Below are 12,170 nucleotides of genomic sequence, written 5' to 3'. Positions count from 1 at the left end.
CAAACTGTACACAGGCAACCTTGGAACCCACCGCCTGCCTCTGGACTTCCCCTACAGTAGCACTTCTGTGTGTGCACAAGGAAGGAAACAAGGACAACCGCAGTGGCATTGTGTGTAAGACTGTCTCTCTGAATGCAATAGGAACTCCTACACATGGGGAAAGCCAAGGAAAAATGGTGTCTACAGTTTGGAACATAATGAAGCAAGGGAAAGAATGTGGGCCAATCACATGCTCGGTCATGGGAAGATAAGATAGATCAGAGTGGAACACTGGAAGCCACAACATGCCGTGAGTGGTATCATGCTATTTATATAAACTGTATTGTCATGTAAATATGTAAGCCCTGTAATGCAGAGGGAAAGGTGTGTAAGGGCTTGCACCAGTCTGATGAGGGCAGCTATGCATGGTAGGCAAAGGGCACTGAGTGAGAAGGGCACTGAGTGACACTGGAAAATGCTTGATGACATGATGTCACTAAGTCCGAGTTCACGCATAGGAGACTGCATTTCAGGTGCTTCATAACCAGGATGTATTTCAGAGTCACCCATGGGGCCCTTCTGGCCCTGTTCTGCCTGACACCTCACCCTGAGGTTTCAACCTGGCTGGTCTGAGTGGACGCAGCTATGCCAGATGAGAGTGCACCTTTGCCTGGTGACCCTGATACACCCAGGCCCTGAGTGATGGGATGGGAATGTTTCTAGCCTCCCCTTTAGGGACCTGCTACTAAACAATATCACTTTTATGACCAAATAAACTTTTCTCTTTAAGGTTTATATATATATTTTTCAGTACTAGGAAAAAATTTTCTTTTATAATAGAAGCCAGAAAAAGGTAGGTGTTCATTTCTTCTTCGTCTCAATGTTTCCTCCTCCTGTAGCCTCAGTTATTAGCCCTGTAGAGCCTGGCAGGTACCTTATTCCACAGAATGAAAGGCCCAAGTTCAAGCAAGTGGTCTGATCTCCCTACTTCCCAGGGCCTGGGATAGATTTCACTTTTTGAGGAATCCAAATATTTAGAAGGGATCTTCGTGCAATTTCTTGCTACCAAAGTCTCCAAATAGGACTGTACTTCTGTCTTAGTTTGTGCTGCTAAAACAAAATGTCTGAGACTGCTCTGTTATAAACAATGGAAACTTATTGCTCACAGTTACGGAGGCTGGAAAATACAAGGTCAAAGCGGCAGCAGATTCAGTGTCTAGTGAAACTCACTCCCCATTTAAATGATGGTGCCTCCTCTCTGAGTCCTCATGGGGGAGAAAGCCAGCAAGCTCTCAGAGCTTCTTTTTTATTTTCAGACCCTCTTTTTTTTTTTTTTTTTTTTCAGAACCAAGGATTGAACTCAGGACCTTGCACTTCCCAGGCAGGCGTGGCACCACTGAGCTACATCCCGGCCCTCAGAGCCTCTTTTTTTAAAGCACTAATTCCATTCATAAGAGCAGTGTCCCAAATTCTGAATCACCTCTCCAAGACCTTACCTGTTAAAATTATCACCTTGGTGCTTAGATTTAAACAAGAATTTGTGGGTAAGAATATAAACATTTGGACCACAGCAGTCCCCATAGTGTCAACAGGAAACTCTCTCATGAAAGAATTTCTAAAAGCCACTATGAATGAGATGTCACAGCCAGCTCTTTAATACTCATTGCCACACCTAATCCCCAAAAGTCACAGAGCAGCACAGTGGTTGCCATCACCCCCATTCTAAAGAAGAGGAGACTGAGGGTCAGACCAGTTGCAAGGACTGGCAAAAGGTCTCAAGTCAAGAGCTCACCCTGGTCCTCCCCTCCAGGACCAGGAACCAATGCACCTTTTGGAATGGTTGTGCTACTTATATCCTCATGAGGTAAATGTACACCTTAGCCACAGTATAACCATTTTTCATGCATTTAGGTTGAATGGCATTATGGTCCCACCTCCAGATATGCACAGCCTTACAAGATCTCCATCTCTTGAATCACTTCCTTCTAACTAACAGAATTCAGCAGCATTGATAATGTGATGCTGAGCTTAGGTTCCCCTTAGACCCTCCTCCTGCTGGCTCTAATGTAGCAAGTTGCACACTGGGGACACCCATGTGGCAAGGAGCACAGGGCAGCCTCTGCCAACAGGCAGCCAGGAACTGGGGCCTCGATCCAAAATTCCAGAGGAAGTGGGTCCTGCCAACAACCTTGGAAGTGGATCCTTATCCATCTGAGACTTTGGATGAGACCACAGTCCTGGCTGTCACTTTATAGCCTCTTGACATACCTAGAAATAGGGAATCCAACTAAGCCATTCCCCAATTCCTTTAAAAATATTTAAAAAATATTAATCGACACAAAATTATTGTACATATAGTATAATACTTATCTATCTATTCATCTATCTATTATCTATCTATCTAATGTGTAAAGCTATATTAGGTTAATCAGCATATCCATCACCTGAAACATTTAGTATTCAAAATCCCCTCTTATATGAAGTACACAATTAACTGTCAGTCCTAATTTCCCTACTGTGCTATAGAACATGAAATGTTATTTACCCACAAATTCTTCACCCATAGAGATTATGAGATTAACATATTATGTTAATAAGCTTTTTGTTTCTATGACAAAATACCTGAAATAATTTAAATGAAGAAAAAAATCAAGTGTGGTAGTACATGTCTATAATCCCAGCCACCCTGGAGGCTGAGGCAGGAGGGTCACAAGTTGGAGGCCAGCCTGGGCAAATTAATGAGACCCTGTCTCAAAATAAAAGTAAAAAGAAGGGAGCTGGGAATGTCTCTCAGTGGTAGAGTAAACCCCAACATAGCGAAAAAAAAAAAAAAAAAAAGAGGAAAAGGTTTATTATTTTGGCTCATAGTTTCAGAGGTTTCAGTCCATGGTCATTTGGCCCTGTTACTTTGGTCCTGTGCAGAAGCAGTACATTATGGCAGAAACTTGTGGTACAGAAAATTGCTTACCTCATGGGATCAAGGAATCAAACAAAGGGAGAGCAAGGGCCAGGATCCTAATATCCCCTTCTAGGGCACATCCCAAACAACCTAACCTCCCACTAGGCCCTACCTCTGTAAAGTCCCACCATTTCCAATAACGCCACAGACTAAGGACCCAAACTTCAACATCGACCCTTGGGCAACGATCCATATCCAAATTGTAGCCCGTGTTATCCTAAGCCACCAAGTTTGTAGTGTTGTTTGTGCAGCAGTAAAAACTGACTCCTTCCTAAGTGAATGTTCCCAAGTGCATTTCATCTTCTTTTGCCTGCTCCTCTCTAGCGTGTGCAGGGAAGAGCCAGGTTGTGGGGGAGTCATCTCTTGCTGGGAAGGGTCTCTGGCTCCCAACTTTCCCTCAAGGGACATATGAATTCTAACCCTTTTAATACTGTATTTTGCTGTCACATATCACAAGTAGCAGAAGAATTAACCATAGGGGAACACCAATTTCCTTTATTTTACCCATGTTTCAACTCCAAACCTAAATGAATAAAAATAGATATCTCATTGAGTGACTCTGTCTTTAGAGAGGAAGGCTGGGGGTGGGAATGGGGTTGATTTTAGACTACAGACATGCCAGCAATTCCAGGATGTTCCCACGATACTGACTGCATTTGTTAAAAATACCTTCAATACCAAAAATTACAAAGCATGCAACTAATCCTGTTCCTCAGAGCCAAGAAAAACACACCCCAGTCAAATACAATGTGGCTGAAAGGGATTCCACTAAGAAGAGAAGCGCACGCTGCCCCAACACATCAGGCTGGTGCCCTACGCCTTGGGCGCTGCCCCTGCACCCAGATGGCCTGGCCCAGCCTCTCCTCTCCTGGCATAGGCTTGGCTGCCCTCAGGGACTTCTCAGAGGCCCCTGACCTCCAGGCCAAGCCAGCTTCTCCGTTCGTAGCAAGACTCTTGCCTAAGCAGGGACTGTACTGTCATCAGGAACTCTCAGCGAACTAGAATGGGCTCCTTGACTCTGTGCCCAATGAAGAAGGCAAATCACTCATTTGCGGTGGGTACCCAGCCAGCATCAGGGAGAGGCCAGGTGATCACACAGTAACAGGCAAAGGAAGCCAAGTGTTCCAGGCCGGAGCAGCTGCCAACCAGGTGTGGCTCTTACATAGACATCAACAACCTAGGACTCTGAGCCCATTTCTCAGATGGAAATGGCAAGGCTCAGAGAATCCCATGGGTAGTCCAAGCAGCCTCACAGCCCCAGTGAAGTGAGAGGACAGTGAGTCGTCACCACCTGACTGTAAGCACTCTGCCTGGGTCTCTCCTCAGCCCCTTCCCGCTTCCCACAGCATGGCCCCGATGTTCCAGTGGGGTGTCTGTGTGCTGGGGGGCCCTGCTCCTTTGCTCCCTTCCTTCTCAAGGGCACTGCCCAGCTTCAGCTCCCAAAGGCCTTTTGGTGGGAGAACTCCCACAGGGACCGTCCTCTCACACACTAACCCCAACTTCGGGGAGGTCTCCCGCTGGTCTGGAGAGAAGAGTACATCTGCGGGTGCCCCTGCTGGGCCGGAGAGGTCCTCCAGCAGCCACAGGGACAAGCAGGGACAGCCTGCACATCCCCATTCCCAGAAGCTCTCAACAGAGCAAGGGCAGGGCTGGACCATCTGGATGGCGTCTGCCCCTCCTCCAGCTCAGCTCACCGGGTTTCTCCCTCTGGGCCCAGGAGCCATCCCTAGTCTCCATCTAACTCCAGAGCCTCACTTTTACTTTTATTTTTAAAAGTGTTTTAATAGACTTCATTTTTAGAACAGTTTTAGGTTCATAGAAAAACCAAGCAAAAAGTGACAGAGATTTCCCGTGTGCCTCTTGTCTTCCGACAGCGTGGCCCTCCCCACTGTCAGCCTTCCCCGTGGGGTGGTGTACTTGTGACTGTCAGTGAAGCCGCACTGACACATCATGCCTAGCCTGCGTGAGGGTTCACTCTTGGTGCCACACATTCCATAGGTCTGGGCAAATGTATAATGCCACGAATCCACCATTAGAATATCATCCTGAATGGTTTTACTGTCCTACAATCCCTCTGGGCTCTGCCTATTCACTCCTCCCTCTCTACTCTGCCTAGTAGTTAATGCTTTTTAAAAACTGTTTCCCTAGTTTTCCTCCTTTTCCTATTATGTCATATAGTTTGTTTATTTATTTATTTATTTATTTTTGGTACCGGAAATCAAACTCGGGTCCTTGCACTTGCGAGGCAGGTGACAGGACCATTGAGCTAAATCCCTGGCCCTGAATGTCATATAGTTTAGCCTTAGTAATACACATAGATTCTTCTATGTCTTTTTTTTCCCCAGTAGTGGGACTGGAACCCGGAGACACTTAACCACTGAGCTACATCACCAGCCATTTTTAGTCTTTATTTTGAGATAAGGTCTTGATAAGTTGCCCGGGGTGAATTCAAACTTGGGATCCTCCTGCTTCAGGCTTCTGAGTAGCTGGGATTACAGGTGTGTGCCACCACTGCCAACTCTCCAAATCTTTTCATGGCTTCATAGCTCATTCCTTCTTAGTGCTATATAATATTCCATTGTTTGGATGCACCAGGATTTATTTATTTATCTGTCCACTGAAAGACACCTTGGTTGCTTCCAAGTTTTGGCAGTTGTGAAAAAGCTGTTACAAACATCTGTGGGCAGACTGTATGTGGACATAAATTTCCAACACCCTTGGGTAGATAATAAGTGAGATTACTAGATTGTATGGTAGAAATACATGTGGTTTAAAAACCATCAAACTTGGGGCCGGGGATTTAGCTCAGTGGTTCCGCCACCTGCTCCGCAAGCACAAGGACCTGAGTTCGATCCCCAGGACCCCCCGAAAAAAACCCATCAAACCCTTCTGAAGGAGACTTACCATTTTGCATCCTATGAGTGAGAGTTTTTGCTGCCTCACACACATTTACCAAAAGTAACATTTAGTGTAATTCTAGTATAAAATGCCTTCTTTGTAGAAAAGTTGAAAACCAAAAGGAAAACAAAAAAGTAAAAGGAAAATCACTAGTGGCCTCCTTGCCCCTCAGATGTCCACTGTGTGGGACATACAGTACTTCAAGGCCAGGCTGCAGCAGCGGCCAGCACAGACAGCCCCTGTCCCCAGGGGACCTGTCTTTATGCAGGGAAGACCGGTTGACCTCAATAGGTGACAGAGACCGACTGACCTCAATGCTTGAGTAAGTCATTGCTACAGCACGTGGGACAGGGACAAGTGCCAGGAGAGAAAGGAAGCTGAGGAGGGAGGCGGCGTCTCCAGGAGGGTGGGAAGAGCCAGGCATGAGGAGCAGGGCAGAGCCAACAGAGCTGCAGATCCCTGACACCTGCTCTGTTCCTGGTTTGCACTCACAGGAGTCCCCACCTAGGGGGGCAATACTGGGGTCAGCCACAATAGGCAAGGTAGACCCCACCCATCTGAGTGCCTGCCTGCACCCCAAGGTGCCAATCAAGCTCTGCCAAGTTGGGCCTGGAGAATTTTGAGAAAAACTGGCCAGGAGCAAGATGGGATGAGGAGGAAGAACAGAGCAGAGGTCGAAGGGTGGGGAATGGGGACGGTGTATCCTACGAGGAGGGCCTAGGAACCCATCAAGGCAGGCCCTACAGACCCCAGCTGCCCTGGCTCCCAAGGGCTCCAGCTGAGCCCAGGCTACATCCTGAAAGCCCACTCCAGGCCACCCATGGCCACCCACCCCCAGCTCTGCTGCACTGTGACTAAGCTGTGGCACAGCCATCTGAGTAATTTAGCCAGTTCCCCTCTGCTGGGTGTCTGGTGGTTTCCAATATCTGGCGATGACAGCTGAACCACAAATGTCTGGATCTACAACTGGGTGGTTCCTGCAGGGGGCTGCACCTGCTGGGCAAACATAATGCACATTTTGGGATATAATTTTATGTTAGTAGTCATCTTAATTATCTACAGTTGTTCTACATCTCATTTCATTTCATTTTGAAAGTAATAAGGGCATGATATTCTTTACTCCTGTTCAAAGAGAACAAGATCATTTAGAAGTGAGTGTGCATCTTTGAGTGTGCACTTCCAGCATTTTAATGGACAATTTGGAAACACACACATGTATACACACACTCATTCCTTGGGACCCTCTGGATAATGGTTCCAGCAGCCCCCCCCACACACACACACACTGATAACAACATCTGAATATGCTCAAGACCCTCACACAAAATAGGATTTGCACATAGCCAATGCACATCTTCCCATGCACTTTAAATCACCTCTAGATTATTTATTATAACTAATGTAGAGTAAGTGCAGTACAAATAGATACTCTATTTACAGAACAATGAAAAAATAGAAGTTTGTACATGTTCATTACAAATGTGATTTAAAACAAAATATCCATGTGGGGTTGGTTGAGTGCATGGATGTGGAACCCACACACATGGAAGGCTAACTGTATGGGCAGTAGAGACAGTTATTAGCAGGAACCCATATACCAAGCACATTAGTTAGGTTAATGTTAAAACCACTAATATTTTGCTTTTGTTTTGTTTTTTGGTACCGGAGATCGAACTCGGGTCCTTGCGCTTGCGCAGCAGGCGGCGAAACCACTGAGCTCAATCCTCGGCCTTAAAATCACTAATATTTTGTTCTAGCCACTTCATCCCTTTTTTTCTTTTATTTGAAGCATTTTTCTAACACATTTGGGACACATTTTGTCCCTCTTTTGGGATACATTAAAATAGAAAGCTGGGTACTTTGGCACAAAACTGTGATCCCAGCACTTGGGAGGCTGAGGCAAGAGGATTGCCCGAGTTGGAGACAACCTTGGGTGCATAGTGAGCTCAAGGCCAGCGGGAACTACATAGTGAGGCCTTGTCTTTTTTTTTTTTTTTTGGTACCGGGGATCAAACTCAGAACCTTGCACTTGTGAAGCAGGCGGCGGCACCACTGAGCTAAATACCCGACCCAGCCTTGTCTTGAAAAAGAAAAAATAAAAAATTTTTAAAGAATTTAAAAAGGGATTGGGGGGGAGCACGATTTAGCTCAGTGGTTCCACCGCCTGCCTCGCAAGTGCAAGGTCCTCTGGATCTCTACCTCTATATCTCTATTTCTCTTTTCAAATATCATCACAATATTGTCATCTGACCTGTGACAAAACACTGAGAGCCAATTCCCTTCCATTGTCTTACATCAGCCCACGCAGCATCTCAATGACACTGGGAGAGTGAGAGGGGCACTTCTGTGAGCTGTGAATGTTTTGAAATCTGTTGCTCAGTCTTGCTCAGGGGCCAGAGGCCTTTCTCCCAGTCCCTGAGCAGGGCAGACACTGCCCCCATGTGGCCCTTTCGCCCCAGAGGGAGGAAGGTCTCCCTGTATAACACCAGGGCTGGGAGGAGGGTGGAAGACATCTTTGCCCCAGCAAGCACAAATACTTGCTTGATTTTTTTTAGATCAACTTTTCCCCAACCCTGGGGAGGGTGAGGCAGGAGGATCTAGAATTTAGGACATCATGGGCTAGGCAGCTGGACTACAAAGTGAGACTATTTCAAACAAAACAAAACAAAATTCCTCCCCACAATGTTTGGTTTTCTTGATTTTTCTACTGTTTTCCCACTCCCCTTTTAAATTTATTTCTACTCTAACATGTGGTGTTTATTTTTTTCTGCTTGCATTAGGTGTAGTTTGCTCTTCCTTTTGTAGTTTCTTAATTTTCTTAGGGTAGAAGTTTAAGCTATTGATTTGAATTTTTTTTCTTTCCTTATAGAGGTACTTATAGCTTTAAATGTCTCTTTAAGCACTGCTTTAGCCACATCCCAACTGTTTTGATATTTTGTTTGTTTTTCCCCCATTTATCTCAAAATACTTTCTGATTTCCTGATGATTTCTTCTTTGGCTTACTTGTTATTGGGTGTGTGTTGCTTAATTTCCGTATTTGTTCAATATATACAACTTTATTTTTCAATTAAGTAATTTAAAATGTAAACAAATTTATAAAGATACCAAATACAGTAAAGTTGGGTGGAGATAGTAGAGCTGAGTATAACATTGTTTGGAAAGTTTTTAGTAGAATCAGAAGTTTGGATGTATCCTAAATTCTGTTCTAGATTGAACCAAAAGCTTTCTTTATCCTGGACCAAAAACTACATGAGAGCAGAAACCAAAGACATCTTGTTCACCACTGATTCCTTGCTTCCTCTTGCAATAATTAGCACATAGTAACTACTGAATAAATATTTGTTACATCAATGTATGTGTAATGACTGGCTGGTGCACTGAGGCATTTTTCATTATTTAGAGTTATTATGACAATAATCCTTATCCTCAAAGATCAGATACTTTTCATTTCATACTGATGTTCTGTCCACATTTTTTATTGTTGTTTATTTGTTTTTTGAAACAGAGTCTCACTATGTAGTCCAGGATAGCCTTGACCTCACTACGTAGTTCAGGCTGATTTTCATTTTGCAATCCTCCTGCCTCAGCCTCCAAAGTGCTAGGATTACAGGCATGTGGCACCAAGCCTGGCTTCTCTTCCACATATTTTTTAATTCCTCAGATTTCCTTGTTATTGATTTCACAGCATTGTACTTGGAGATGATATTTTGTATGATTTAAGTCTTTTTAAATTTATTGAGACTTGTCTAATAGCCTAATAGAAAGGCTATAAACTGCAGATGTTCCATGTACACTTGAAAAGAAAGTATAATTCTCTAGTGAGTGGACTGTTTTACAGGTATTCAGTATATTAGAGTGTTGCTCAACTCTTCCCTTTCCTTCTTGATCTCCTGAAAGTGAGCTCTTGAAATCTTTATTGTTGAATTATTTCTGTCTTCAATTGGTTAGTGTTTGCTTCATGTATTTGGGGGTTTTGTTGATATATATATATATTTATATACTATATAGTATATATATATATATTTATATACTATATAGTATATAAATATATATAGTAATTGTTATATCTCTCTTTTTTTCTTTGGTACCAGAGATCGAACTCAGGACCTTGGGCTTGTGAGGCAGGCGACAGAACCACTGAGCTAAATCCCTGACTGTTATATCTTCTTGACAAATTGAGCTTTCATCATTATACAATATCTTACTTTGTCTCCAATAACAATTTTTGCCTTAAAAATTGATTTTGTCTAATATTAGTATAGAGTACTCCAGCTTTTCATAAGTGTATGTTTGCAATACATAATAAATACATTCAGTATTTATGGGGCATTGTGACATATACATATGCATATGCATATACATATTGCACCTTGATGCTTTTTACTTCCCCTTCCCTAACCTTCCCTTCCATCTCCCCCTTCCTCAGATCCCCTTCCCAGCTCCATAAAGTCTATCTCCCTACTTCCTATCATCTATCTTTTACTGTTTTTAAAAATTATTTATACTTTGAGTTTCTCATATAAGATAAACCATTCAACTTTTTGCTTTAATTGGACTATTTAAAAATGCAATTATTGATGAGATAAGATTATTTGCCATTTTGCTATTCATTTTGTACATGTCTTATGTCTTCTTCTATCCCTCAGTTGAACCTATGTATCATTAACCATTTTTTCTTTTTGAGACAAGATCTTCCTAAATTGTCTGGGCTAGCATTGAACTAGCTACCTCAGTCTCCCAAGTAGCTGGAATTGCAGGCATGCACCACTGTGCCCAGCTCCATTTAGTTCTCTTTAAGTGACTAAGAAATAGTCATTTGTTTTTCTGTATATATTTTCTAATTATTTTTAGTGGTTGCTCTGGGGATTAAATTAACATAATAATCTAGTTTACATTAATGCCAATCTAATTTCAAAAGTACAAAATGTTGCTACATTGTGGTCCTGTTCCAGCATCTATGCCATTATTAGCACAAATTGTATCTTTCATCTTTCTGCATTATGTGCTCATCAATCTAGATTTGTAATTTACTGTTTATACAATTGGCTTTTAAGTCAGATAGGCAAAATATAATTGCAAACAAAATATATTTATAATGTGCTTTATACTTACCTATGTAGTTACCCTTCCTGAGGCTCCTTATTTCTTCACATGGAGTTTAAATACTGTCTCATGTCCTTCGCCTTCAGTCTGAAGGACGCCCTCTAGTATTTGTTGTAGGGCAGGTAGCCTGGTGTGTCGGGAGCAATTCTACATGATTTGGGGGAAAGATCATTTCATAATTAAATCATGATTAGGGCCTAGTTTTCCTGTTTACAGGCCAGCTACTGCAGGTCGAGACATAACTTCGTTGTTGTTGTTTTGGGGTTTTTTTGGTTTTTTCTTTTTTTTTTGATACTGGGGATCAAACTCGTGTCCTTGCGCTTGCACTGCAGGCGGCAAAATCACTGAACTAAATCCCTGGCCCTCTCTTTGTCTTTTGACAGTTTGATTATGATGTGTCAGGGAATGGGGTTTATTTCAGCTTATCCCACTCACAGTTTATTGAACTTCTTGGATTTTAGATTATATTTTTATCAAAACTTAGTCATTATTTCCTCAAATATTTTTGCCCCTTTTCCCCCTCCTCTCCTTCTGGAACTCCTATCATGCATTAGCTAGTATATTTCTTTTTCTTTCTTTTTTTTTTTTTTTGGTATCAGGAATTGAACTCGGGTCCTTGTGGTTGCACAACAGGCGGCGAAACCACTGAGCTAAATCCCCGGCCCATTAGCTGATATATTTCATGGTTGTCCTGCAGGTCTCTATGGCTGAGTTTGTTGTTCTTCATTCTTTGCTTCCTATTCCTCACTCAGTTCTTTCATTTTGTTCTTCAGATAATCACAAATGACCTATCTGCAGGTTTGCTGATTCTTCTTTCTATTCACCCATTCTGATGTTGCACTCCTGTAGAGAATTTTTTATTTCATTTATTGTAGTTTTCACTCCAGAACTTCTTTACTTCTTTTGGATCTTTAAAAAATAATTTCTCTTTATTAATATTCCCTGTTTGGAAAGAAATCATTCTTATACTTTCCTTTACTTTGTGTGTGTGTGTGTGCACATGTGTGTGTGCATACTCCTGAAGATTGAACTCAGGACATTCACACTGAGCTACATCCCTAGATCTTTTTTCTTTTTTTTTTTTTTTTTTCCGTAATGAGGATTAAACTCAGGACCTTGAGCTTTCGAGGCAGGCGGCCGAACCACTGAGCTAAATCCCTGGCCCGGAAATAAGGTTTTGAAGGAACTCCAGCCTGATCTATATCTTCCATACTGCTTGTTTTATCAGTAC

The 12,170-nt window shown here is 42.8% G+C and overlaps 1 long non-coding RNA gene across 1 annotated transcript in view; it reads right to left on the bottom strand.

Moving 5' to 3' along the window:
• Positions 1 to 2,819: 2,819 nt before the first annotated feature.
• Positions 2,820 to 12,170, bottom strand: part of LOC147821925 (uncharacterized) — a 35,051-nt gene continuing 25,700 nt past the window's right edge. Inside the window, exons 2-3 of the long non-coding RNA XR_015446312.1 lie at positions 10,949 to 11,086; positions 2,820 to 6,832 (exon numbers count right to left, since the gene is read on the bottom strand). This is a non-coding gene — a long non-coding RNA (uncharacterized LOC147821925). The remainder of the gene's footprint in view (positions 6,833 to 10,948; positions 11,087 to 12,170) is intronic.

This window comes from Heterocephalus glaber, unplaced genomic scaffold, assembly GCF_053883595.1.
Source record: "Heterocephalus glaber isolate CG9 unplaced genomic scaffold, H.glaber_assembly_v1.0 deba00001687, whole genome shotgun sequence".
In the NCBI taxonomy this organism is placed as follows: domain Eukaryota; kingdom Metazoa; phylum Chordata; class Mammalia; order Rodentia; family Bathyergidae; genus Heterocephalus; species Heterocephalus glaber.
The sequence above is the reverse complement of the archived record's forward strand: the minus strand, read 5'-3'. Positions and strand labels throughout refer to the sequence as shown.